At 40.8% G+C, this 20,575-nt stretch overlaps 1 protein-coding gene across 1 annotated transcript in view; it reads left to right on the top strand.

The window, feature by feature from the left end:
• Positions 1–502: 502 nt before the first annotated feature.
• CNDP2 (carnosine dipeptidase 2) overlaps positions 503–20,575 on the top strand; it is a 46,274-nt gene continuing 26,201 nt past the window's right edge. Inside the window, exon 1 of the mRNA XM_043978438.1 lies at positions 503–768. The gene's annotated coding sequence lies outside the window, so the exon portion shown is untranslated. The remainder of the gene's footprint in view (positions 769–20,575) is intronic.

Raw genomic sequence — 20,575 nt, 5'->3', positions numbered from 1 at the left:
AAGACCTGAGTTCAAATCCGATCTCAAGAGATTTCCTAGCCCTGTTACCCTGGGCAAGTCACTTAACCCTATTTAACTCAACCCTCCGTTTCCTTATTTGCAAAATGAGCTGGACAAAGAGATGGCAAACTGCTCCAGTATCTTTGCCAAGAAAATGCCAGAAGGGTCACGTAAGAGTCGGACACGTCTGCATAACAACAAAATATTTGTTTTAACTACGCAAAGAACAGACTGTGCACGATAACGATGCAGATAACAATAAGCGCTGGGCAACCACAGACCGCTACACCTAAAGCAAATAACTCGTAGACTACTGAGTGACAGCTTAAGTGCCCCAGAGTGATTGGTGAATAGCAATACACTTCCGGAAGAGAAAGCACCTCGTAGGAGGGGTGGGGGATTCAGCTAAAAGGCTTCGTTAAAGTCGTTATCGAACTTCCCCATTGGGCAAGCCCCACACGAGGGCGTCACTGCGGTTCGTTAAAGTAATTCCCAGCGGCAGGTCCTTTCCAGGCCACCATCCTTCCTCGCTGGGACAAGTAGAAGCTGGGCCAAAGAGCAAATTCATAGTGGAATCTCGAGCACTGAACTCCTCTGCTGCTATCCACTTACCCCTGGCCCCGCCCTCTCGCGGCGGAGTTGCTGTCAATCACTAAGAGGGCACACCGAGATTGGTGGAACGGGTGGATAAAAGGGCGGGCAAGGGGGGGGGGGAGAGAAAGAAAAAGAAAAGGACACGTGGTACAGAAGCCGCGGCGGCGCATAGAGGTAAGCTGACCGGAGCTCTGCGGGGGGTTTGCGTAGGGCTTGCTGACCTGCGTCTGGGCGCGGGGGAGGAGTCTGCCGAAGTGCCAGGGACCCCTTCCCCGCGGTCCCCAGATCCTGCGTCCAGAGGAACCCAGAAGTCCCTACAGGGTTGGGGCGGGAGGGAGCAGGGATTCCCCCCCCCCCCCCCCCCGGCACAGGGGTAATGGGGCGGCGGAAGGTGGAGCTCCGGAAGCCGGAGCGGGGTTGGGGGGAAGAAGGCCTTGGGCAGAACACCATAACCTCAGACCCCAACACCTTTCTCTCGTTTGGGCTTCCCTTGCTTGCACTTGCTCTTGCTCCGCTTTGCGAGGACCCCACGACTGCCAGCCGCAGCGAGGGATTCTGTTCAACGCCGGAGCTCGCACCTGGGCGGACGATCCCCTCTGGCCCGGACAGGTGCCTGTGACTCAGCTCCCGCATCGTGGGAGGGTACCCAGGTGTCCCTTGTCACTGATGCGACCAGGCACCCTCTCTGATCCCCCCTCCCCTTAATTCCACTTTGTCCCTTAGGACAAATGATGCCGTAAGGTGCTGGTGCTCTGACCGCAGAATCTTTTCCATGGAGGCGCTTGGGGTCCCTTGTCTGCCTAGTGGGTTCATTTCGGTTTTACAAATTTAAGGGTGGCGGTGGTAGGAGCGGGTGACCTAAAGATAAAACGGGACACCACATCTGCCCCGTTGGAGCTTAATTTAATGGGGTGGGGATGAGGCTTGTAATACATGAGTAAAATAAATACCAAGTAGAGTGTGGTGAAAACAAAGGGCAGCTACAAACTTGGTACTGTTGAAATATTTAAAGAAGAATGGAGAGAGCGCTTTCAGGTTAATTCCATGTCGAAGTTATCCTTTTGTATCTAATTCCCCTGCCTCTCCCTCCCCATAACATAGAAAGAAGGACTAGGCGTGTCTGTTGAATTTGAAATAAACATTTTCATCGCACTATCTTTACAGTCTAATGGTGGGGGTGGGCAGGTACATCCATAACCTACCTTTGCAGCCATATTAAACGGTACTCCCTTTTATGCATACCATGTTCAGCCAAACAGACTTTACTATCTCAAAGGGTATTCCATTTCCCATCTCCGTGTTTTTGCACTATGTTGTTCTTTCCCCACTTGGAATGCGCTCCTACCACAACTCCAGCTTTTAGTATCCCTGGTTCTGTTTAAGGCTCAGCTCCAGGGTAACCTTATTGGTGAAATGTTTACTTCGTATCTTTTGTATACCTCTGCACATACCTACACAGGTATACGTGTCTCTATGAGCTAGGTTGTAAGCTTCCTGAAGGCAGGCACTATTTATTTGACTTTGGTCTTTGGATCCCCAGCACCTAGCACAGTTACTGGCACGTTACTAAAGATTTATCGATTGATTATAGGAGCAGTCCAGGTAAAGTGTTAAAGAGGAAAAAGATCATAGATTAAGATCTTGAAGGAATTTTGGAACTAATCTAGTTCTACTCCCTCAAAGATAAGGGATCAGACCATAAGTAAGTCACTTTGTTAAGTGCTTGGGAGTTTAAAGATCAGAGTGAAACTTCCCATTCTCAAGAGCATTCTGTTGGAGGAAATAACATACATATAAGAAAATGATATGTTGAAACATTAAATGTGAATTAATTTTTTGAGGGGGTAGATTAAGAAAGGTCAGAGGGCAAGGACTGTACCTTGCCTCTGCTTAGCACAGTGCCTGGCCTATAGGAGGCACTTAAATATTTATTAATGAATATAGGAGTCAACACCTAAACTTTGCTTTGAAAGGATCTAGTATAAGAACAAATTGACTTTATGAGATTTAATGAGACTTGCCCTTAGGTCACACTAACAAAGCTAGTAATCAATCCAGGTACCCTGACTTAACTTTTTTTTTTTTTTTTTAGTGAGGCAATTGGGGTTAAGTGACTTGCCCAGGGTCACACAGCTAGTAAGTGTTAAGTGTCTGAGGACGGATTTAAACTCAGGTACTCCTGACTCCAGGGCCTGTGCTCTATCCACTGTGCCACCTAGCTGCCCCTAACTTTACCATTTTTAATAGAATTTTATTTTCCAAAATATATGTAAAAACAAAATTTTAACATCAATTTTTTTTTAAACTTTGTGTTCCAACTTCTCTTCCCCCTCCATTCCCACTCCCCCACCCACAGGAACTCAAGCAATTCAAAATAAGCTATACATGCATAGTCATGGAAAAATTCCCATATTAGCTAGTTGTGAGAGAAAACAGTCAAAAAAACCAAAACTTCAGATTAAGGAATTGTCAAAGAGGAAATGAAAAAAAATTTTTAAGTGTATTTCCATCTGTTTTCAGATACTATCAGTTCTTTCTCTGTAGATGGGCTGCAATCTTCATAAGTCTTTCAGGGTTATATTGGATCATTGCCTTGCTGAAAATAACCACATGCTTCCCAGTAGATCATCCCCCACTATTGCTGTTATTTTGTGTACAGTACATTTCACTCTGTTTCAGTTCATGTAGGTCTTTCCAGGTTTTTCTGATAGTATCCTGTTGATCATAACCTTTATACAGTACCTTGTTTGTTTGTTTGTTTGGTGAGGCAATTGGGGTTAAGTGACTTGCCTAGGGTCACACAGCTAGTAAGTGTAAAGTGTCTGAGGCCGGATTTGAACTCAGGTCCTCCTGAATCCAGGGCCAGTGCTCTATCCAGTGCACCACCTAGCTGCCCCTTTTTTGTTTTTGTTTTGTATCGAAGGCTTTTTTTTTTCTTTTTCTTTCTTTTTTTTTTGCAGGGCAATGGGGGTTAAGTGACTTGCCCAGGGTCACACAGCTAGTTAAGTATCAAGTGTCTGAGGTCGGATTTGAACTCAGGTACTCCTGAATCCAAGGCCAGTGCTTTATCTACTATGCCACCTAGCTGCCCCCTCTTTATATAGTACCTTAAGTTTGACAGAGAATTTTCTTCATAAAAGCCCAGCAAAGTAGGTACCATATGTTTTGCCATTATAATCAATCATCATAACTATTTCCCTCCATCCCACTCCCTTCCCATGACATTTATTCTATCTTCTTTTTACCTATTCCTCCTCAGAGGTGTTTTACTTCTGATTATCCTCTCCCTTGCTCTTCACTCCCTTTTTTCACCCTTCCTTCCTTATCCTTTTCCCCTCCCATTTTCCTGCAGGGTTAAATGGATTGCTCCTCCCAATTGGGCATGAAAGCTATTTCCTCCATAAGCCCACTCCAGTGAGATCAGGGTCCCTGAGCTAATTCTGTGTTCTAAATTTTTCTTCCTTCCTCCCTCCCTCCCTCCTCAACCCTCCCTATGAGATCAAGCAATTCAATATGTCATACTGGTGCAGTAATGCAGAACATCTTCATCTTCCTTGAAAGTGTTTTGCTTTTTACTGCTCTCTCCCCCAATCTTCCCTTTCCTCCTTCCCTTTCCCCCCCTTTCTCCCTCCCCCCCACCCAGGGCAAAAATATATTACTATACCTACTTGAGTATGTATGTTAGTCCTTCTTTGAGCCAATTCTGATGATATTAAGGTTCACTCACTCCCCAACTCCTTCCCCCTCTTCTACTCTCCTCCATAAGCTTTTTTCTTCATGGGAACTACCTCTCCCCAGACCATCTCTCCCCTTCTCCCTCCCCCAGTTTATTCCTCCTACATCTCAACCCTATTTTAATGATGTCATCATGGATTAGTTAGATGGCACAGTGGACAAAGCACCAGCCCTGGACCCAGGAGGCCCCAAGCCCAAATCCAGCCCCAGACATAAGACATCCCACCCTGTCTGCCCTACAAAGAACAAAACATAAATGCTTTACAGATATCATCCCTTCACATTCAGTTCAGCCCTGTCTTCTGTGAATTTCTTACTGAGATATTTCTTACGATTTCAAAATATTATCTTTTCCATGTAGGAATGTAAACAGTTTGATCTTTTAATATCCTTCATGAAGTCTTTTTCCTGTTTACCTTTTTATGCTTCTCCAGGATCTTGTATTTGAAAGTCAAATTTTCTATTCAGTTCATGTCTTTTCATCACAAATGCTTGAAAGACCTTTTTCTCATTGAAATCCCATTTTTGCCTCTGAAAAATTATACTCAGTTTTGCTGGGTATGTGATTTTTGGCTGAAGTCCCAGTTCCTTTGCCCTCTGGAATATCATATTCCATGCCCTTCGGTCCCTTAATGTAGAAGCTGCTAGATCTTGCTTTATCCTTATTGGAGCTCCACAGTATTTGAATTCCTTTTTTCTAGCTGCTTGCAGTATTTTCTCCTTGACTTGGGAGTTCTGGAATTTGGCTATAATATTTCTGGAGGTTTTCCTTTTGGGATTTCTTTCAGGAGGTGATCTGGTGGATTCTTTCAATTTCTATTTTAGCTTCTGCTTCTAGAATATCAGGGCAATTTTCCCTCACAATCTCTTGGAGGATGGTGTCTAAGCTTTTGTTTTGGTCATGGTTTTCAGGTAGTCCAATGATTTTCAAATTATCTCTCCTAGATTTATTTTCCAGGTCAGCTGTTTTTCCAAGGAGATATTTCACATTGCCCTCTATTTTTTCATTCAATTGGATTTGCTTTACTGTGTCTTGGTTTCTGATAAGGTCACTAGCTTCCATTTGTTCAATCCTAATTCTTAGGCAGTTATTTTCATTAGACAGTTTTTTAATCTCCTTTTCCAACTTTTGACTTTTTTCTCATGACTCTCCTGCATCACTCTCATTTCCCTTTCCATTCTTTCCTCCTTTTCTCTACATCTTCTTTCTATTTCTCCCACTTTCTCTTCAAAGACCCTTTTGAGAGTTTCCATGGCCTGAGACCAGTTCATATTTTTTTTGGAAGCTTTGGATGTTGGAGGTTTGACCCTGTTATTATCTTCTTCTGAGGTTGTATTATGGTCTACTTTACCCCCAAAGAAGTTTTCGATGGTCTTCTGCTTCCTCTGCCTACTCATCCTGGCTTACTATTTCTCGGCTTTTAACGCCTTCTTAAAGTGTGACACTGCTTCCAGAACACACTGTTCAAGCTACAGCGTGGCCCCGGGGATGGTTGGGCTTCTTCTCAGCCTGCCTGGCCTTGCTTTCATTTGATTTTAAACTCTCCACTGGGGGGTATGGGGTGGGGGGTGGGGTCTGCTTCTCGGCTCTACTCCTGTTCTCAGCTTCAGAGGGTCCCAGGTGTTTTGGGTTGAGGGAGGGCAGGCTTTAATCTCACCTGGCCAGTTCTCAGGTCTGGAGATAACTTCAGGCCTACATTACTAAGCAACCAACCAGCAACGCTTTCTGTGGTGTGGTTCTCAGCTTCTGATGAGACTGCTCCCCTGCTCCCCTCCCCAACCTGGGTCTCCCGCCACTCAGGATTTCTTCCTGGTTCCCTGCTGGGGTGGGACAGTCGAATCCTTTCCCCTAGTCCACTGGTACCCCTGCACTTACCTGCCACCACCCACCCTGGCCAGCCGTTCAGTCCTACCGCTCCGGTTCCAGAGGACACCGATGCTGCAGCCGATTCAGAGGCACTGGGGCAAATTTCTCTGGCCGGTGTCTGGTGTGTTGGCCCAATTGCGGGGTTAGTCTTTATTTGTGGCCCAGCACGGCCCCCTGAAATCTATCTATAGCTGAAGAAAACTCTCAGCCCATATTTTTGTGTGTTTTTCTGCCCAAGGATTCTTTTATTGCTATGTTTGGGGTGTTTGTATCAGGAGCCCTGTTGGTTTAATGTCTATCCTCTGCCATCTTGGCTCCACCCCCCTCTACCCTGACTTTATTTATTTTTTGTTTGTTTGTTTGTTTTGGGGGGTTTGGTTTTTTTGTTTTTTGCAGGGTAATGAAGGTTAAGTGACTTGCCCAGGGTCACACAGCTAGTGTCAAGTGTTTGAGGCTGGATTTGAACTCCGGTCCTCCTGAATCCAAGGCCAGTGCTTTATCCACTGTGCTACCTAGCTGCCCCCTCTACCCTGACTTTAAATGCAGTGATTTTTCTATTTCACAGATGACTATTCTTTGGTTATTTAAAAGAGTTAACCTCAGATAGCATTTTGAAGCAAGCATATGTATCACTGAAGGAAGGTTACTGGTTATGTTAAATTATTAAGTCTGCAAAGACAGTTTCCAGGGAGCATCATCAATGGGATGGAATTTAGCAATCCTTTTAGATTCTTCTTTACAGGTAATATGATTTTGATGGAAATTAGATTTAGAGATTTAGATGGAATAAACAGATCTTGGTAACTGGATGTGAAGGGTGGAAAAGAAGTCATACCCCAAGATTATTAAGGGATTCACTTTTAGAAACAACACAAAGCACAATATAAACAGCTGTACTTCCTTAACTCATTATATTTATTTCAGCATATAAAAACCTTAAACTTTTTTCAATTTCTCCTTCAAAGTTAGTATCAAGTTTCTCTGCCTATTCATTCTCAAATATTTTTTTCTAATGTAATTGCTTAGACAACTCTTTACAGAAGTTTATCAGTGGAGAGGAGAAATACAGGGCAGCAGCTGGATGAGCTAAGAGTATCAAGGAAAGTCTGACTTTACCAATCTTTTTAAGAAGTCTTCAGTCTTGGGCAGCTAGGTGTCACAATGGATAAAGCACCGGCCTTGGATTCAGGAAGACCTGAGTTCAAATTTGGCCTCAGATACTTGACACTTACTAGCTGTGCCACCCTGGGCAAGTCACTTAATCCCCATTGCCTTGAAGAAAAAAAGTCTTCAGTCTTAAAAAAAGGTTGGCTCCAAATGTGTCTAGAAAAGGGAGCAAATCGATTGTCAGAATTTAGCTGCCTTAAAAATCGTGAATTAAATATTGTGGGATATTTAAGATGCTTTTGAATATGGTTATCCTAAAGGAGAAATGCTGACTTGGAAATTTGAGAAATGCAAGCTAGCAAATGTGCCTAATGCTACTGAAAAGATAACAGCCAAAGAAATCTGTTTAGAATGTCAAAAGTTTCCTCTGAGGAAAGATTAGGTGGGAAGGTGTACTTAAGACTGAGTTGAAAGTGGAACAAATTGCTGTTCTTGACCTACCAAGCAAGAATTCAGATTAATTATAAAACTAAAAATTCTATTGGAGGCGAATTCTGTTTAGGCAGGCACTGATTATAATCTATGTGCACTGTAATTGTAGGCAGGGCCATTTTGAAGTTGAAGCACATTCATAAATTAGGTATTCAATCTGTTTTTAAATATAGGGCGTAGTTTATCTAGAACAGAACTTTATGAAGGGCAACTGATAGAAAAGACCAAATTTTTTGCTCTTATTTTAGATAATGAACTGATTGCTTTCGTAGAGGAAAGAGACGACGGCTTCCCTTAACTTTTCCATTTGGCCAATTTGGCTTTTCAAGCTGTTGACTTTTTTCTTATGTATTTCTTGCCTCACCCTCATTTCTCTTTCCATTTTTTCCTCTACCCTCTACCTCTCTAACTTTATCTTCAAAGTCCTTTTTGAGCATTCCTATGGCTTGAGACCAATTCATATTTTTCTTGGAAGCTTTAGATATAGGGGCCCTGACATTGACATCTTCCTCTGAGGGTGCACCTCAATCTTCCTTATCACTAAAGAAACTTTCTATGGTCCTCACCTTTCTCTGTTTGCTCATCTTGGCTTTCTTTTACTTCACTTTTAGCTCCTTAAAGTGGGGCACTGTTTCCAGGCTGCAGTATCCCAAACTTAAGAAGTTCCAGGTGGTATGATTTAAGGAGAAGCAGGTTCTTCACTCACCTGGCCTGTTCCCTGGTCTGTAGAGACACCAGACCAACTTGCTAATCAACCAGCTTTGTGTGTTGTGGTTGTCAGCTCCAAGGAGCCTGTACCCCTCCCCAACCTGGGCCACTACTACTCAAACCTACCTCCTGGTTCCCATCAGAGGTGAAAAAACCCAAGTTCTGCTTCAGCACCAGCATAGACCCCTATAATCTCCCCCCTATCAAGGGCTCAATCCTCTCACCAGACTGTGAGCTTAATTCCAGACGACACTGGCGCTTCAGCTGATTCAGAGGCTCTGGGGGTCTCCTTCTCTGGTGAGGCCTTCCTGGGACCGAATCTGTGTCAGGGTGACTGGGGTTGGGTTCCATTCCTGTCTCAGCACAGCAGCTCCCTCCTTCTGACCTTCCATGCAGTCCTGGTTGGAAGATGATTTCAGCACATTCTTCTGTGGATTTTGCTGCTCCAGGAATTGTCCTGTGTCATTATTTGGATGTTTTTTTAAGCAATTGTGTTATGAGTTCAAGAGCTCACTGCCTTTCCTCCACCATCTTGGCTCCCTCCATTAACTTTTTTTTTTTTTTGAGCAGGGCAATGAGGGTTAAGTGACTTGCCCAGGGTCACACAGCTAGTTAAGCCTCAAGTTCCTGAGGCCGGATTTGAACTCAGTTACTCCTGAATCCAGGGCCGGTGCTTTATCCACTACACCACCTAGCTGCCCCCCTCCATTAACTTTTACTCTTATAAATCATTTGTTTGAACAGTTAGTCTTGTTCTTCTGAGATGAAATTAAATGTAAATTGATCAAATGGGGAGTGATAACGGGTTTTTTTAAAAAAACCAAATTACCCAATGGTCTGAATTAATTTATGGTGACCACTGCTTAGAATAAAATCTTTGGCTGGAGTTGGAAACAGCTTCCTTAAAATGGCATGTATTGTACACGTAGTAGGTGCTAAAGGTATTGCATTTTAGATATCGAGCTCAATTTTTTGTGACAGGATTTTTTAGTGCCATTTTTTAGAGGTTGAACTGAACTCTCACCTGTGGTCTATTCCATTGTCTGTTATTACTGATTTGGTACATGGAAGAAAAGCACAATAGTTATTGGTATCTTGGTCATTTATCTTATAATTTGGAGAACCTAGTAGCAGTGGCTCAGCAGTATTGTTGGCACTTTCTAATCGTGTACTTTTATGTCAGCAGCAAACATTTTGCTTGGCTTAGAAAGGGCAATGTGCAAGGGATTAGAGATAACAAGGTAGAAGACCAGAGACAGTCTCTATCATGTAGGAGATTGTAGTCTAGTGTAAGAGATAGATTGATTCTGTGAGGCCCACAGGAACCTCTGTTCTCTGGTTTGTTTCTGCCTACTCTATCTCTTTTTATTTATTTCCCTTGAAGTGGGAATGAGCCCTCAGTGACATTTTCATATTTCAAATTACAAAACCAAGTTACCCATGCAATTATGTGCTTTGCTTTGGATCTAAACATTTATTTATTTATTTATTTAAAGTTTTGAGTTCCAAATTCTATCCCTCTCTCATTCCCTCCCTCCCAGCCCTCCCCCATCCCTGAGGTGGTGAGCAATCAGATATAGGTTATACATGTGCAGTTATGTAAAACATTACCATATTAGTCAACTTTGGCTATAAACATGGGACAAATTATCATTCTATAGTTTAACTTTTTTTTTTTTTTTTTGGTGAGGCAATTGGGGTTAAGTGACTTGCCTAGGGTCACACAGCTAGTAAGTGTCAAGTGTCTGAGGCCAGATTTGAACTCAGGACCTCCTGAATCCAGGGCTGATGCTCTATCCACTGTGCCACCTAGATGTCCCTATACTTTAACTTTTAATGGAATGTACTTTAATGGTCAGTCATTCTTTGTGTTGTTTGTTTTTGTTTTGCAGGGTAATGGGGGTTAAGTGACTTGCCCAGGGTCACACAGCTAGTAAGTGTCAAGTGTCTGAGGCAGGATTTGAACTCAGGTACTCCTGAATCCAGGGCCGGTGCTTTATCCACTGCGCCACCTAGCTGCCCCCTCAGTCATTCTTATAGAAGGTCATTTCCATTGGATTGCAAGTATTTACAATAGCAACCCTTTTGATACTTTTCTACTTGCCATACTTACCAGGCCCTGTCCCAACTTCATCATACCCAAAAGAATGAGGATGAGCATGATTTCATTATCCACTATATATCTGACCTTGGTCTATCAGGGTCACTCCATCCTCTGCATCTACTCATTCAGAAGCTCCTAGCTAGTACTCTTTTGGTCACTTTGTCATTTCTCCTGTCAAGTTCCCTCCTTTGTTCCTGTCGGGAAAATTTCTAAGTCTGATGGAGGAACAGAAACAACAAAGTCTCCAAGCCATAGAAAATAGGTTTATTGAGAGAGGGCCTATCTCACAATAAAGCCGGTCAGTCAGGGGTTGGACCTGAAAGACCCTGAGTTACAAAATCAATGGGTTTTTATACTCCTTCCGGAGCTTGAATGCTTCTGTACAATAGTAATTAAAAAGTATCTAAAATTAAAGCATCTTCTTAGGAAGTATTGAAACTGCCTACATGACAAATGTCAGCATCCTCCAACACCCACATCATCCTTCCTACGGCAACAGGGTCACCATTCTGCTGACCCCCTTGAGTAAAGAATAACACTTGTGGTTTCTAAAATATAGTATTGCTGACTATTGTATCTTGTGATATTACCTAATGCTTGACATTGGAAAGTGTGTTGTTTAAAATCTAAATTGTGGGTTCTAATCTGCCCCCCACCCCCAGTCTTGGGGGGAAGCTGGCTAAAATAACTGATAAATTCAACAAGAGTTTAGGCTTTTAAAGATTTATTATAATATATATTATAAGTTAGTGAAGACAGAGAGATTGAGAACAGATTCCTTATAGCATGGAAATCCTAGCTCAGATCTAATTCGGTATAGCCAGAGAGAAAGAAAGCAATATCCTTTCCTAGCAGCCCACGTGTTAAGGCTAAAATTCTAGCTAAACTGTCTAAAATATCTAATGAGTGGTCGCCAATAAATTATAAGCTTTAGCAAGAGTTAGACTTTTAAGCATTTATTAAGGAGAATAAGAATTTGGTAAAGAGAGAGAAAAAGGCCTAGATTCCTATCTATTAAAGGGAGAGCACATTTCTAGCTCCCTTCTCCGCCAGAGTCCAGAGGAAAGAGAGCGAGACTGAGCGCCAGTCTCTTCCTTCCTCCTCCCACTAGTCCGCGTCACTTCCTGACTCCTGGTCTTGCCCTCAAAGACCTTCCCTTCATGGGCAGAACTCCTCTACAGTAAGTATCCAGCAGGTGGCGTCATTCCAATCGTTACACACGTGAAATCTCTCACCACCACACTGGTGTCCAAACGACTAAGAAGGCTCCACCCCCACGCCCCCCTTCTCCATCTGCTGCCACAATCATTTCTCCTCACCAAAAAGAGAGGTCCACTTACTAGTTTCTCTCTCACTCCCCCAAAGGGGAGGTCCTTCAAGCTGGTTGATTGAGAGTGGTCTCTTGCTGATGTCAGCAGTACACCAACACATCACTCAGGGCCGGCCAGGTGTGTCCTCCATCCAATCATCCTTGAGTAGGTACTTCGTTTCTCATTCTCACCCAATTCAAACAATACTAAATCAATCAGGTGGGGCCCCTGGGTGTCTGCCAAATTCCATTATTTTATCATAAAAGTATCATCTGACATTATTAAGTAGTTAGAAGAGAGACTTAATCTACTAATACAATTAAAACAAGATATGTAAATATAATAAATCATACTTTTCAGTTAATATGCTTGTTATCACAATTAAATCACTTAACTATATTAAATCTCTTATAACTAAGGGGTGGGGGAAATCTCACTCACATTCCATCATACCCTCCCTACTCCCATCATCACTCATTGGAAAATCTTTTAGGAGTCCCGTTAGAACATCCAAAAGGCCACGGAGCCTTTTAGTGAGGAATAGTTTAAAGATCAACATCCCAGACATAGGGGAACAAATGCCTATGAAGGAACTACATTTTTTATGATCACTAATAACAATGAAGCAGGTACTCACAGGCATAAACAGTCATTTTATTCCAGTTCCAGGCAAGACTAGTAAGTTCATACTTTGGCCAACTACAGTCAGATTTCTTTGGCCATAATGGTAAGAGAGACTTTTCAGTTTTTGTATTGGTGCTGACATTTTCAGTTTCCTTAATAGTCCTTACAGATGCCTCACTTTTTTTGACCATTCTTGGCCATCTCTTATATACTATGTTGCTATAGAACATGGTTCTCTTCCTTATGCCTGGGATTTATCTCTCTGAGGTTTGCAAAGTGCTTTACAAGTTTTCTCATTTGGTCCTCATAATAACCCTGTGAAGTAGTTGCTATTGTTATTTTCATTTTACATATGAGGAAGCTGTCATGCTAAGAGATTAAGTGATTTACCCAAAGTCCAATAGCTAGTCAGTGTCTGAGGCAGTAAGTACCACATCGTCACTGTGCCACCAGAAGAATAGCCCTCTTCCCTGGGTTCTCCTGCTGCTCACGTTCCCATAGTTCTCTTGGATACATACAGATATACTTGAAAGGCCACATGGAACAGTGAGTGGAGGGCCAGCCTTGGAATCATGCCTGGGTTTAGGTTTTCCCTCTAATACGTACTAGTTCAGTGCTCACAGGAAAATCATTTAACCTCTCAGTGCCCCGGCAACTTTGTTAGGACTAAATGGGGAAGTTGTTGATCTGCATTGATGCTTTACACTGTAGGGACCAATTTTTAATTGGGGAGTGTTAGCTAAGCAGCTTGCCACAATATTGGGGCAAGGAAGGAGACCGTCAGCCTCTCTCAACATGGAGTTGAACCATCTCCATTAAGCTCATTGTAAGAGCAATTAGTCTCTGAAATGGTAAGTTTCCATAAATCATAAATCTTGTATTAATTTCACCAAAGACAATTTGATGGTATAAATGCGTGCTACACTGCATAACTTAGGATATACTTGAAATATATAATCCCAAACCATACCCAGAGTATACATAGTCACAATGACATACAAATGATAAATGAATGTAAATGGCTGATCATAATAATAAACATTATTACAGAATCTTCATTAAGCAAGTAAACCACATCATCTTGTCCATGAATTCTCTATCTAGTACAGTGACAATAACAGATAATTGAAATGATAAACAATTTATCAAAAGGAAATGAAACATCAGTAAGACTCAATGTGTTCATTAATTGCCTTATAAATCAAGCAATAAGGTTCAATAACCCTTTCCAGAAGACAGAGCCATGTGCTCTTGGTGGAGAAGTTCTTCACCTGTAGGAGGAAAAGCTTGTTTAAGGTAAAAGCTTATAATGCTAGAATTTGGGCAGTGGGGAGGGGCAAGAAGGTCCCCCAGGTTAGTTGGCTCTTGGCCAAATAAGGGGGAGGAGGGGTGGGTTAAAGAATTTCACTAGGTTAATCAACTCCTGGTTGACTCACCAAAAACTGTGGGGACCAATTTTTAATTGGGGAGTGTTAGCTAAGTGGCTCGCCACAATATTGGGGCAAGGAAGGAGCCCAGCAGCCTCCCTCAAAACAGAACAGGATTTATTGTAACAAGAACGAACTTAAAAAAAAAAACAAACAGGATCAGTAGGATCAAGGGAAAGGAAATAAAATAGGGAAAGGGAAATTAAACAACCTGTAAAGGTACCACCACCCAGGAATCAGCTGAGAATACGCAGCAGACCTCCTGTCTTTCCAGCGTCCAGCTAGAATGCCCAATTCTCCTCCCCCAATCCCAGAAAAACCCCACACAGCCCTAGCCAATGGAATGGCTGCTCTGACAGTCACATGACTGCCCTCACTAGGCTTCCAATCATTATAATTTTGCCAGACCCGTGTAGGCGTCAGGGAGTGGTCATGATGTGAGGTGCCAGCGCCATGGCAACGGCTACAACCAGTAGGTGGAGCACCCTGCGGTTTGAGGAGCCCCAGGCCAGTGCGCTCGGAGGCATTAAAAACCTCAAATAACAATTCTTTACAACACATTGGGAATTGATACCTTGCACCTGTTAGATCCAAATTAAAGTGTATCTTTTTTCGAATTTACAGTATATTTCACATACCCCTTTCTTTATTATTCTTCCACTTTTTTATAACATCCTTTATAGTTGTAACATCTTAATAAGTTTTATATAATTTGCTACTGACATAGTTTTCCAAGTCTTCAGGCGTCATCTATTTCCATTTACTCTCATAGTGTCTTTCATTCTGAAGTAATGTTTACTCTTCTCGCGTACATACTTAGAAAAATCTCCATATGTAGCAAATTATTGATTAAATTCATTTGCCCAAATGGTAAAACCAAGACCATTCAAACATATGGAGGTACAGCTGGAACTGCAGTTAAACATCACATACCTAAATGGTTCCTTTAGGACCAATGTTCTATGGCCTTTTCACGGTGCAGTTTCTTAGTAGCCTAACAAAATCAGTCCAGATCTAATGTCTAGCTAACTAGAGCTTATCAAAACTCCTTAGCTCTCAGAATGAGGATCCAGAGTTCCACTTTGTCTCAGTGCTGGCACAGTAGTGACATTAATTACAGCAGAACCACATTGACATCATATTTTAGGTATCTCCATAACCATTTAAATGTTTCCCAGCTACCAGTAGCAAAACTCTGTTCACGTTTAACAAAGGAGCAGAAAATTTTAAATTAACTAATCTTTATCTTTCCTTGGTACAACTGAGTTGTATTCTGATTGCTTAGGGTCCAAATTATTCACCCTAATTAAATCTATTCCTTTGTTTTCCAGTTTTGTCAGGGAGTGCTGGCTACATCTAAAAGCCATCATTGTTATTTAATGTAACCTAGCCTAACAAAGGTATGAACTCATTCTCCTACACTTTGACCTGTCAGTGAGAAATGACTTTGATATCTTTTGTCCCAGATGATATGGTAAACAATTTCTGAAAATGGACTGTTTTTTAGCCCATTTAGAATTTATATCAAAATACAATTTTCATGAATTATTTTGAAGTCCATCATTTCTTTACTTAGATACATGGGTACTTTAGTGATCCATGATTTTATAGGTATGAATACTCTGTTACCTGTACAGATTGGAGCCCCTTTATAGATGGTGCAATGGGTAGAGCACAGAGCCTGGAGTCAGGAAGACCTGAATTCAAATCCAGACTCAGACACTTCTTAGCTGTGTGATTCTAAACAAATCACTTAACCTCTGTTTTCCTCAGTTTCCTCAACTAAAATGGAGATGATAATAACACCCATCTCACAGGGTCAATGTGGGGATAAAATAATATTTGTAAAGTGCTTGGTACAGTGTCTGGCAGCTAGTAAGCAATATATAAATGTAAGTATTATTAATAGTATTATTAAATATTGTTATTCAGTATTATTCAAATATTCAAGAGTTGCTATCTCTTAAAAACGTATTCCCTTCAGACAGTTTGGTCAGGGGCCTCTCCAAATTTAGTTAGACTTGTCTTTGGGCAACATCCATCACAAGGCTTGTGCTTAAAGCTTGACAGGACCTGCCAGAGCTTATGCTTTCCTGGCATAGACTTTTAGAACCCAGGTTACTTCTGTACCACATTTTGACCAAGGCATATAAAAGGGATAGCCAAGTAAAGGATTTGGTAATAATCAAGAAGACTTCTGAGAGATAGGCAGAAAGCTGAAAAAGCCCACTTTAACTGACAACCATTCATTGCTTTTAGTAACAACTTGCCCAAGTGGGGTAAGTTTCCTTTGTCATCTGTAGAGATATCAATGTATGTTTGCTATCTCCCTTAGAGACATTTTCTGTTAATCATCCAGCATATCTTCAGGTATTTGGCCTAAGAGACTGGCCTGCAGTTCTGCTAGAAAAGATTACTCAGTACTTTAGTGATTCTGATCTCATTAATGTGGCCACTCTGCTTTGGGACCAGATAATAAGCCATCTACATCTTCTTATCCTGTGCAATTCTTTCTCCTGGTCTTTTAACATCAATAGATACCCCAGGAAAATTTGGGCAGTGCCTTTTTTTTTTTTTTTTTTTTTTGCAATTGTACATTGCCTTGATGACTTCCCGTACAGATTTTCTTAGGTTGGTCATCTTTGATAATGTGCCTAACCCTACACCTACCATAAATCTTTCTATTGCCCTTTGAGTCAGTTATAATTTTGATTCTATAGAGACTGTGATGTTACATGAACTATAGACGTAAAGCATCATTGGCAGAATATTAATAAAAAAGATGGCTTTTTGGTTTATGTAACTGCTTGGGATCATTAAAAGCAATGCACATTTTCCTAAATACAATCTAACATGCTTTCTTCCTCTTACTCAACTCCAAGTTCTGTTCATTTCGGTCATGCCTGCCCAGGAATATGTATATGAATCTGAAGTGTAGATCCAAAGGAACCTTAGTAGTCTAGTCTAACTCCATCATTTTGCATATATAGAAACTAAGTCTGAGAGAGGTTAAATGATTTGACTGAGATCGCGTGGAGGAAATTCTGGCAGAGGCAGAATTTGAATCCAGGTTGCCTGACTCCAAATCTAGTATTCCTTCCAGGATATTGCAGTTTTAGATGTACTAATATACTAACACAATTGTAGCACAGCTTCCCTAATAATAAAATGAGATAGTCCTATAAACAAGACGAGTTCTTTTTTAAATGTAACCTAAATAAAACATCTGAAAACTACATAATCTTACAAAGTGTAGCACAATTTTGTGTATATTTATAGAATGCTTCTATGAGGCAGGTAACTTAGATTTTATTTTTATTTTATTTGAAAGTAATTTTTACTGATTTTTTTCTCTTTTTTTGCTTTTTATACCATCAGAATTTCTTCCATTACCTTTCCCTTACTCCTCCCAGAGAGCTATCCCATATAATACTTTTTTTCCCAAGAGGGGCTGTAGGAAAATAGGTGCGATAGTAACTTCTTGGTGAATCTGTGAACTGTTCTGGAAAGTAGTTTGGAACACTGCCCAGAAAGTTACTGTACTACCTACCCTTGGACCCAGTGATACCACTACTTGGCTATTAAACCCCCAAAGAAATCAAAGAAGGGAAAAGAATCTCTATGTACAGCTTTTATCATTACAGCCACAAATTGGAAATTAAATGGGTGTTGTCCTATTGGAATGCCTAAACAAATATGAATGTAATGGAATATTATTGTGCCATAGAAATGAGGAAAGGGAGAATTTTAGAGGAAATTAGAACCTTTATGAACTGACTCAGAGTGAAGTGAGCAGAACTATAATAATTTATACAAAGATAACATAGAGAAAAACAATTTCAAAAGACTTTAGAATTCGGAGCAATGCACAGAATGAAGAAGATGCATGCCACACACCTCCTGACAGAAAAGTGATGCCCCCAACAAAGAATTTTAATGACAAAAAGAGAAAACAAAAAAAAAATCTGAAGGGCAGCTAGGTGGCGCAGTGGATAAAAGACCGGCCCTGGATTCAGGAGGACCTGAGCTCAAATCTGGCCTCAGACACTTGACACTCACTAGCTGTGTGACCCTGGGAAAGTCACTTAACCCCAATTGCCTCACCAAAAAAAAATCTGAAAATGTATGCAACATAACATACCTGTGGACCTTCCACCTCTGTAATGGAGTGGGGTGGGAGTATCTTTTCATACATGTTCTTTCTTTTTGCAGGGCAATGAGAGTTAAGTGACTTGCCCAGGGTCACACAGCTAGTGAGTGTCAAGTGTCTGAGTCCAGATTTGAACTCAGGTACTCCTGACTCCAGGGCCGGTGCTCTATCCACTGCACCACCTAGCTGCCCCCTACATATGTTCTTTCAAGCCAGTCTTGTTTTTTGTAACATTCACTTAGATTTTTTGTTTGTATGGGGGCAAAGTTCTTTCAGTTTACTTTCTTGTAATCATTGTGTATATTTTTTCCCCTTGGCTTGGCTTTTTTCACTCTGCATCAGTTCATGTAGATCTGTCCATACTAAGTATTTGCCACATTCATTATTTCTTATAGCATAATAATCCATTATATTTGTATACCACATAACAAACCTAAGTTTGTTTAGTCATTCCCCAATCTATGGACTTCTACTTTGTTTTATTTTTATTTTTTGGACCTCTACTTTGTTTCTAATTTTTTGGTGTTACAAAAAGTATTGCTATAAATATTTTGGTGTATTTGGAACTTTCTTCTGATCTTTGGCCTTTTTTGGGGTAAAAGCCTAGCAATGGAATCTCTGAGTCAACGCAAAGGGTCATTTTAATAATTCTATTTGCTTATTCCAAATTGCTTTCCAAAACGATTATACTGATTCACCACAGTTCCACAAAGAGTGCACTAATGTACCTAGCATCCCATAACCACCCCCCCAACATTCATAATTCCCATCTTTTGTCGTCTTTGCTAATTTGTAGGATATATGAGGTAAAACCTCAAAAGTTGTTTTGATTTGCATTTCTCTTATCAGCAATTTGGAACATTATTTCATGTGGTTGTTGATTGTTTATACCCTTTGACCACTTATCTATTGGATAATTACATTTGATTTCATACACTCACATATTTTTAGATGTGTGGGTATAATTGTTTATGTATCTTGGATACCAAATCCTTATCTAAAAAACAGCAAAAGTGAAATTAATAAAATCAAAGACAAGGGATTAGGGAAAAAGAAAAATGGATAATCCCCCTAACTCTAAAAATGGATTTTTCAGATTGTCTAGGCTAGTGGTATCAAACTCAAAACAAGATCCCTGAAGCCCACATCTTGATTTAGAAAACAGCAAATTAGCATAGCCTGTATTATTTGTTTTGCCAAACACTTCCCAATTGCATTTTAGTCTGGTTCTGGTTGCACTCCTTTTGTTGGCCACCTTTGACACCTCTGGTCTATACCAGCTCTAATATAAACAAGTGCCTCTTTGACATTCCAGACAAGTAGTCATCCAGCCTTTAAGTGGAGACCTTTGTAAATTGCCAAGTTTATTTGTAAACTGCCACATTTGTAACACTTTATATTTTTATGAATAATGAAGATACTTTTTATGATAGTGGGAAAGATCTTGCCGATTTTGATAAAGGCTACATAATTTTGAAGTCCAAAGGTACTATGAGCCTATCAAACCAGGTTCATATTAACTTGGAGTTTTTTAAACATTCCATCATCTACTAAGAGAATTTGAAGAGGGGAAGGAAGATTATTTTAAACTGAGTAATTTTGTTTCCTAGCCACTTAAAATCCCAGCTGCAACTTTTAGGTACCTTTAGGAATTGCTACAGTATTGTGATAACTCTCCCAGTCTGTTTAAACAACTGCCCCCATCCATTTCAGAGGCAGAGAAAGTCATCCCTCTCTTTATAAATCACTTTGTAATCCTGAAGTATGAAGAGTGCCATTTAACCACAATATGTCAATGCACAGGCATTAATCTGGCACCCCACTTCAGAACATGACTGATTTAGTAGATACTCACATGTAGCAGCTGCAATTCTAGAATACTTAATGTCACTTTAGAGCTCATTTGCTCAATATGTCAGAGCTGCACCTTAGCTAGTACTTGAAGTTTCCGCAGAGCAATCCATATTCCCCAGTTGAAGCAGGTTGGAGGTAGTTGGAGAAAAGGAAGTTATTGTTTAAAAAGTCCTAATGCCAGAAGCAGTGTTGTTTTTTGTTTTCTTTTGGTTTTTTTCCAATTTAACAGTATTTATTTAGGCTAAAAGACTTTCTTTTACTTTCACATTTCCAATGTTAGGACAGTTTGATCATAGTCTCTTGCATGAGAAGCCTTCAGTCAAAAAGATTGTTCTCCCAGGGGAACCACATCTGAACAGCTGCTCCATGTGTTGAAAAGGTTTTCTCTTTTTCTTAGTTAAATCTTGGCTTGAGTGAAATATTTTGCATTGCTGCTTCCAGAATAAGTCACGTGTATTTGATCTAAAGTTCAAAAGGGCTGATTATCCTTGTTTTGCATTTTTTCCCCCTCTTTTTTACCTCAAGGCAAGTGTATCCTGCTAGAATCTGGTAAGGCAGTTCATTCGCTGGGCCTCCCAAAATAAAGTTGTCATTTTAGTATGT

The sequence above is a fragment of the Dromiciops gliroides genome, chromosome 1 (genome assembly GCF_019393635.1).
Source record: "Dromiciops gliroides isolate mDroGli1 chromosome 1, mDroGli1.pri, whole genome shotgun sequence".
Lineage (NCBI taxonomy): Eukaryota > Metazoa > Chordata > Mammalia > Microbiotheria > Microbiotheriidae > Dromiciops > Dromiciops gliroides.
The sequence above is the reverse complement of the archived record's forward strand: the minus strand, read 5'-3'. Positions and strand labels throughout refer to the sequence as shown.